We start from the raw sequence: 9,209 nt of genomic DNA, 5'->3' as shown, positions 1-9,209 counted from the left end.
ATGCAAAATCATAGTATTTCAATGCTGTACCTTTATGCAAATGACTTCATCTTTCTTACACATTCTATAGCCAAGCTGATATTAAAACTAACTCTGCTTCACATTACCCTTTTTTTCTGCACACAAAGCTGTACAACTAGAGCTTGAAATTACAGGACATTTGGATAACTGACTTACAAAATATTACAAAAGAACAAATATTTAGCCAGAGATATCAGTTCCTCATGAAAAAGAATATTTACCTCCTCTTGTAACAATTTTTCTCATGGTTATCTTAGTGATTTCAGATAGAATTTAAAATTCATCTTAAAATAGAAACAAAAGGACTACTTAAAACTAACAAAACTAATAAAAACAAAATGCTAAAATTTGCTGACATAATCATGGGCACTTCATACAATACTTAGACTTTACCAGTTTTCAGTAAAATAAATAAGGAAAAATTATAGTTACAAAGCCAGTCTTTCCCCTTGGGGAAATAAAAAGCCACCTTTGACCAATTGTTTCCGACATATACGTATACTGTATATTATTATAAGCTTCTTTAGAGAAGCAAAACATATTTGTCTTCCTGACACTAAATCCTAGTATTTGTTAGTTTTTGACATAAGGAAGGCAACCGCAAGTGATGGGCCCAAAAGTCCTTCTGGTTTATACTTGAAAAAGACCACTGAATATGCTGCTACATATGCTGAACATAGGCAATGTATGCAGTGCATTCAGGGTCATCTCCTTAAATGATCATTCAATCCAGCAGAGATTCCAATTCTTTCTACTGTCCTCCCAAGGAATTCAATTCATTATTGGTGCAATTACTAAAGAGAAAACATGTGCCAGTAACTGGAAGGCTGTTTACAAGAGGAGCTCGTATCTCTGATTTCATTTCCTTGTTGTATGGAACATACAGCATGATACCTGAGCAAATAAATCGACTAGCATGATAGCAAGGGCTCATGAATCCATAGTCTTTGCTTTACTGTGTGCAAAGTGTGCTACTGCCCCCTGAGCTTCCTGCATTTCTCTTTTCATGAAAAATCAGTGCTTGATCCTTCCAAAGTAACCAGAGAAGATATGAGGCAGAAAGTATCTCTTCATCATGGTTCCCCCTCAGTCCCGAGACTGATAGAAAAGGATGTAACCAGACTCAGAGTTCTTTGAGATACCTGATGTCAACAGGAAGAATTCTTCAATAGCTTGTGCATCTATTTTTTTCTACGATGTCATCATCAAACAGCAACCAAAAATCATGACTCTTAACTATTGCAATATAATGGCCTCGATTGGGACCACTTCCACAGTGAACCACAACAGCAACAAGATCATACATTCTGTCAGAATTGGTTGCATCTCCTGAAGTGTTAAAGAGACCGAGTTCTAAAGGAAAAACTACCCAATAAGAAAGTCTTCTACATCGATGAAGTTGATCCATGTATTTAAATCTCTTCAAGTGTAGAGCTAGAATTATGGGCAGTTTCTTAACTTTCATCCGTTTGTGTGCTTCCTGCTTGCTGTGACACTTTTCACAGTAATATTTATATTCACTGCATAGAGTTTCTGTGTTGCTAAAACCCCTTAAGCAGTGAGTAATTGATGTGTTTTGTTCCACATCAACAGAAAGATCTAAAAAATCTTCATCTTTGCTGCTTATGGTTTCACAAGTAAGACATCTGGTTTCATTTGTTAATGTTCCCTGAAAAATCTCATGAACCCACGTTGGGTCTGGTGTGCTGTTATTTTCACTATCAACATTACCATTAGGTAAGCGACCATTTTGTTTTTCTTGCTTTCTCTCTTCTTGTAAAGTATCAGCAATTGTATTTAATAGGTAATTTAAGAATTCATGAGCATCTTGTTGCATGTACGTGTCAAAAAGCTCATTTTCTTTCCGCAGTCTCTCGATGAGCTTCTTAGGGGGTATCACTCCAACCTTCTTCTTCTGGGTGGCTATACTGTGGAAGAGATCAGCTAAGCACTTAAGGAGGTTCTCCTTCTTCCTAGGCTGACTCTTGTATGCTTGACTTTTTCCCGAAACGGACAACAAAGATAAAGTGCTTGAAGAACTGAATTGCAGTATCAGGTATTTCCCAAGTTGAACAATCCAAAATAGTGCTCGTTGACTGGAAACTGTTCTGGATCAATCTCTTTCTCTAATGCCGAGGCATTGGCGCCCTTGGTACAGATGGAGGCGAATTTGGAGACTGTCATTAGGATTTCCATCCGCCCAGCGCCATCTTCCACCCAATCACGGCGGCAGCGGGCGAGGGAGGAGGGGAGCCGGGCCGCCCGCACGCACCGTAGCCCGCGGACGGGCCCCGAGCCGCCGGGGACCCACGCTCCGAGCTTGCTGGGCCGCCGCTGCCATCATCGTCGCCGCCGCCGCCGCCGCCGCCGCCCTAGCACTCCAGGCTCGAGCCCCAGCCCTGCCTGCCGGCCGCCCGCCCCCGGCACCGCCCCAGCCCAGGGCGCAGCCGCTGCCTCTGGGCCCGCGCCTGCCCGCGAAGCCGCTCGCCGTGCACCCCGCCCAGCGCGCTGCGAGGCGGGCTCTGCCGAGACCCTAATGCCCAGCCTGGCCGGCGTCTGCGCGGCACGCGGTCCCGCCCACCTCGACCTATTTCCTTACATTTTAATTACTTCAAGGATATGGAAATTTATAATTACTTCTTATTTCCCTTGGAGTCCCTTAATCTTTCTTCTGACATCTCCTTCATTAGCATTGTCAAGAATTTTGCTGGCATCATATCTCTTCTCATTATAGTGGTACATTTTTATTACCACAGTGTTATTCCATATTTTCTTAGAATCTCATGCTGTGGGAAAGGATGTGTCATAGTGTGTACCTCTATGGATTCAACTTGTAAATTCCATGGTTTTTTTATCGAACAAGAATTTGCATGGTTCTTGTTTCTAACATTGCAATCTCTAAGAAATGATTTGGTGGCCGCAATCATGCCAGTGTGAGATCACCCTTATACTGAAGAATTTTATCTTCTGAATGAGGAGCAGGAATTTTAACAATTCCCTTAAGAAGCTGTGTAGCAGATCAGTCAACTTTTAGGACCTGTGGCATTCACTACCATTGTAAGATGGAAATACAGCAATGTAAACATCTGCACCTATAATACTATCTCTTTGATCACATTTTCTAGTTTAATGACTTTAATTTTTCAATCTGTTTTATAGTAGAATGGTGGTAGCCAGAATCAGGAGTCAGAAGTTGGAAGTCTTTTTATTTAATGATGCATCAATTTGTAGTGTGTGAAGAAGCGAACTTTATTGAAATGCATATTCGTGATGGAGACACCAAATGTGAGTGTCATTCATGCCAGAGAATGTGTCCTTGTCAATGAAGAAAAGCTTGCATTTTTATTTGATGTTTGGTATAATGTTCTTTTCAAATGTTTATTACTATATATTAGTTGTACAACATGTTTCATTTAAACATTTCCATATATGTTTACAGTGTAGCTAGGTTAAGGTCATCCTCACCATTATTGCCCATCTTCCCACGTTCCCCTACTTAAGATGACTTAAACAGTTTCAAAAATCAATTCACTATTTTCTATAATGAATATATACTAATTATTAAAACAAAAATGAATATTTATAAGTTTTTAAACCTATATTACCTGCTATACATTATGTGGAGATTTGTGTACTTCTCCATATTATAATCTATGCATATGAGCTCAGAGACATAGAGATATTTACCTACATTTTCCATATGGTATCATGTCAGTGATGTCAAGACCAAAATGTTATGCTGACGACAATCCTCTACTAAAGGAAAAGGAAGTATTACTTCAACTTCTATAAGAAATTTCATTATGAGCTCTCCTGAATGGCTCATTGTCAGATGTACTGCAGTATTTTGATGGTGCATGTTAAGAACAAAAAGATATACTTAATGATATGTATTTATTTGAATAAAATGTGCTTTAGTTATAAATTGAGTATATATTAATTTGGGGAAATCAAATAACATTTTCACCTGAAATAAACTAAGGAAATTTTGAATTATATAATATGGTGGGAGGCGCAATAAATTTTAAAGTATTGTTCTAATAGTAAAGTAGCAAGTAAAATCATATACCTACTTCAGGTAATTATGTCCATCAAATAAATCATTTGAAGTAACTTTATGTATTTTCCTGAGAGAGTGAAATTCATGGACAATAGGTGTTTAGTACTATTTTAGTACTATTTAGTACTATTTTAATGAGTGTTAGGTGATAAAGCAATTATTAAATGCTTGTATTTTAAAATTGGTATGAAATTAGTTAACACTAATATAAGGCTATGTGAGAAACCAGGCATGGCAGTGCTAATATGTAATCCTAGTTACTCAGGAAGAGGTGGCAGGAGGATTGTAATTTCAAGGCCAGCCCAGGAAAAGTTAGCAAGACTCAAGCACAAAAACAAATTATAAACAACAGGGATTGAACCTAGCATAGCTCAAGCAGCATAGCATTTGCCTATAATGCATAAGGCCATGGGATCAATCCCCACTACTACAAAAAAATGTCATATTAATGAACCATGGTTTAGTGCAAAAATATTTATGTTTCTTAACTGCAGTATAATAGAGAACTTCACATCCAGATATGTTGATTATATTACTTAGGGTCTTAGGCCAAGATACCTGATTATTTAAAAATATCCTCAGATAAATATTTTGATAAATGAGATGGAAAACCACTTGTCATATCATTAGAAGTTTATTTTCAGTGATGATGATCAAACACAGGGCCTCACAATTTCTATGTAAGAGCTCTACTACTGAACTGTGCTCCAATCACTATAATTCCTTTAAAATTTGTTAAGATATCTACATAGTATAGGTAAATAATCTTGTGTGTCAAATTGCAAATGATGAACTTCTAGGTATGTTTAAATAATTTCCTGTGTTTTTCTCTTTATCATTGCTTCCAAATTATATCTGATTTAGAGCTAGAAAAATGTTTAACTTAAGTTGACTTTATGTGGTTGAAAAAGGAGAACCATATGCATGCACGAGGAAAATTTGGCATGAAAGAACAAGTGCCATGTATTTATATGAGAAAAACTATCCAATATCCTTAGCAAACCAAAATTCCATTGAGATTGCCTCTCACACAAATCAAGTTATTATCACAAATAAAAAAGATAATAAATACTATTGGTAGGAGGGAAAAATGAACCCCTACTCATGGCAGGAGGAGCAAAATATTTTCCATCTACTATGAAAGTAAATATGGAGATTCCTCAAAAAACTTAAAAGTAGAATACAAATAAAATAAAATTTTGCTGCTTCTAAATATCTGTCCCACTAAATCAAAGTCATCTCTATTCATATAGCTACAAACTCACATTTATTCGAACCCTATTCAACATATGTAAGCTGTTAGAATTTTTGTTCATGAACTGACAAATGGATAAAAGAAAACTTGTATATTTGCACAATGGGGTATTATTCAACAATGAAGAAGAAATAAAATCATGCAGTTTGAAGTAAAGTGGATAGAACTTGAGATCGTTATGTTAAGAAAAATAAGCCAGACTCAGAAAGAAAACTATCTCATCTTTTTTTCTACTATATGGTATGCAGATAATAGATTACATAAACCTTGAGAAAGACTATTAGAGAAGAATAAGGAGAAAAGTTCTAGAGGAGAGCAAAATACAAGGCAGGATAATTGGGGGTGAACATGAATATGATCAAACTGTGTTATATGAATGTATAAAAATACCACATTGCATCCACTTGTTCTGTATACTTGGTATGTACTAACAAAAATAAGAAAGACTCTTAACTAGAGATATGAAGTTTAGGTCCCAAATCATGGATTTGGATCTGTCCATTGTGCCAAAGTCCTCCAGTGTCAATGAGATGGTTTGTGATCAGATAAACAATGAATGAGCCTTACAATATTACTACAGAAAATAGAATCAAGAAAAATTAAAAGCCCATGTCCATTTTCACTGACTTTATATATAATTGACTATGTATCTATTTAAAACATTTAAATGTTCTTCAACTTGATTTTCATTCACTAAATTTTGCAGTGTAAACAAAAAGCACATTTGTTCCAACTGGTGTCATGATCAGGGGCATTAAAATGAATACTATCCATAAAATATAGAAGTCAGCAAAGCCAAGAATAAGAATAGATATAAAATACTAATTAAAAGTCAAATAAAACTTGAATGAACACCTAATGTTATAAAGGATTATAAATAGGCTCAATGTATATAATATGATTACATAAAAAGAGAGAAATGAAATTTGTTGAAATCATTTTAGGTAGGTAAGAGGAAGATGATAGTGGGTGAATGTAACCAAAATCCTTAATAAGCATACATGGAAGTATCTCAATGAAACCTTTCTGTGCAATATAAAGGACAATAAGTATTTTAAATTAAAATAAAAATGGAAAACAGAAACACAAAAACAATAAATAGAAAGCCCTGCAGGAAAACCAGGACATAAATATGTTCTTAAATGATCAATTTTCATTTACTATTCAGGTTATCCAGTCCTAGAACTTTTACAGTTTTTAGGATTATTCAAAGTATAAGGATATTTTATTTTGGTTTTATATAAAATTGAATACATTGGAATCTTCTTAAATTCATCTAATGAATTTTTTCTGAAAGGAGAAAATATATTACTTATCATATTTTACAGTAAATGTATTATTTACTGTATATTATTTACTGTACTATATATTATTTACTGTATTATATATTATTTACTGTATATATTATTTACTGTATTATTATAATACTATATTAATAATTATATTATTAATTATAAATAAATTACAGTAAAATTATGCCCTTTCTTTAATAAAAGAAAGGGCATAATTTTACTGTAATCCAGGACTTATTATCACCCATGTTCTAATCCTCTAGAATGGTTTATTTAAATGTCTTCAAATTAAGTGTGTATGGATGGAAGGAAATAATTCAGAAACCAATAATGAAAGAGATCCAAGAAGACTGGATTTGTCAACAACCGAGAAATATTGAAAAAGATGTACTGAATTTAAGTATTCAGACTTGGCTTGAGAGTATAAGAATATAAAATATAAACAGAATGCTGAAGCCTGTTTACTTTTTTTCTCTTTTTTATTTTTAAAAAGGTGTTCAAGCAATATAGAAGGAAAAAATATAACACCTGTCTCTGAATTTCACCTCTTGGGTCTCTTGGAAGTTCCAGAACTGCAACCTGTCCTCTTTGGACTGTTTCTGTCCATGTACTTGGTCACAGTGCTTGGGAACCTGTTCATTATGTTGGCAATCGGCTGTGACTCACACCTCCACACCCCCATGTATTTCTTCCTCTACAGCCTGACTTTGGCTGACATCTGTTTCATCACCACAGTGCCAAACCTGATTTTGGACATCCAAATTCACAGTAGGGTCATATCGTGTGTGGGCTGCCTAATGCAGATGTCTATTTATATCACTTTTGGAAGTATGGATGACATGCTTCTGATTGTGATGGCCTATGACAGGTTTGTGGCCATTTGTCATCCACTGCATTACCCAGTCATTATGAATACTAATGTATGTGTATTATTAATTTTCCTGTCCCTTTTGGTTAGTATTTTGAACTCCCAGCTGCATAATTTGCTTGCCTTACAATTTAATAATTTCAAACATGCTGAAATTTCCATTTTTTTCTGTGATCCATCTCATGTCTTTAATCTTATCTGTTCTGACACATTCTCTAAGAACATTGTGAAATATACTGCAGGTGTCATATTTGGTTTTTTCCCCATCTCAGGAATCATTTTATCTTACTATAAAATTATATCATCCATTCTGAAAATATCACCAACAGGTGGTAGGTATAAAGCCTTTTCAACATGTGGGTCCCACCTGTCAGTTGTTTGCTTATTTTATGGAAGAAGCATTGGTGTGTACCTTGGTTCAGAAATACAACAATCTCCTAGAGAGGTTTTGGTGGCCTCAGTTATTTACACTGTGGTCAATCCCATGTTAAATCCCTTCATCTACAGCCTAAGGAACAAGGATAGTAAATGTGCTCTTAGAAGAATCTACAGAACAACAATTCATCTCAGGGTCTGAGATAACCTCTTTAATTGCACCATGAAAAATTTCATAAAATAATATTTAGAACTACTTTTTGGCCAAATTATTATTTTAGCTTAATGGGCTTAATTTATCACTATCTTCGTAGTAGAAGATTGATGACAAATGTAGGCAGCGTATTATAGTGTGTACAAATTTTAGTTTGGCAAAATTTTGGGGATGCACCTTGATAATGTGCATGGAAATATGAGTATAATAATTTTACTCAGTTCTGATCTGATATATGCAAAATGTAAATATTTTTAAATTTAATTTTACAATAATATGAGTGGAAAAAGCAAATGAATTTTAGAAAAGAATGGAAACAAAAGATATTGTCAACTCACATGAAGTTGTTAATGAATAGATTCAGAAAATCTGTGAACCTATATCTTATCTTACTCTTCTTCACTACTAATAAGAAAAGGTTGTTAGAGTTGGTGAAAATATGGTCCAATATGGTTAATGATGAGCTCTGCATTGAGGCTCTGCAATCATATAATTGTAAATAATCAGACTGTATCTCCAGCTATTCTCCTGGTTGGATCCAGGTCTGATGGGCCTCATATTTGTGTTTCCTTCTCTCATACATGCTTGCATCAGAAATTTACTAACAGATTTACATAAATCTTGAGTACAGAGATTCTGTCTTCACTGGCCACCTATCAGTAGAGGGCATCAATTCTGCACCCTTTATTTAGAACCATAGTGCAAGTTATTCAATCCTGAGACGGTAGAATATGGAGGAAAGACATTGTTTGCTCTTCATCAGTACAAACATATAGTTTGTCTAGCCACATGGTAATGAGATACTGCATTAAATTTTAGCAGTGAAGATTGTGATGTTTATGTCCTTCTTTGTGTTAAGGGTCCCTGAGTTCTATAAGCTGTGGGAAAGTGACTATGAGCAGCTAAAAGTAGATAATCTTCAAGGGAGACGATTTCATTACTGTACAGATAAAACAATGTCTTTAAAAAGAAAGTGGGTGCTTTTGATAAGCCAAACACAGGGAGTGAATATCTGCTTCAGTGGTCCAAATGTTCACCCTGCAATGCAGAGGGTGTGCGAGTACTGAGACTAAGGTGAAAGAAGAAAGGAAGGAAAGAAAGAGAGACAGAGAAAAGAGAGCGAG

At 35.3% G+C, this 9,209-nt stretch overlaps 1 pseudogene; it reads right to left on the bottom strand.

Annotated features, from left to right (window-relative positions):
• Positions 1-392: 392 nt before the first annotated feature.
• Positions 393-2,332, bottom strand: LOC109677892 (ubiquitin carboxyl-terminal hydrolase 12-like; annotated as a pseudogene).
• Between the last annotated feature and the right edge of the window lie 6,877 nt (positions 2,333-9,209).

The sequence above is a fragment of the Castor canadensis genome, chromosome 14 (assembly GCF_047511655.1).
Source record: "Castor canadensis chromosome 14, mCasCan1.hap1v2, whole genome shotgun sequence".
Lineage (NCBI taxonomy): Eukaryota > Metazoa > Chordata > Mammalia > Rodentia > Castoridae > Castor > Castor canadensis.
The sequence above is the reverse complement of the archived record's forward strand: the minus strand, read 5'-3'. Positions and strand labels throughout refer to the sequence as shown.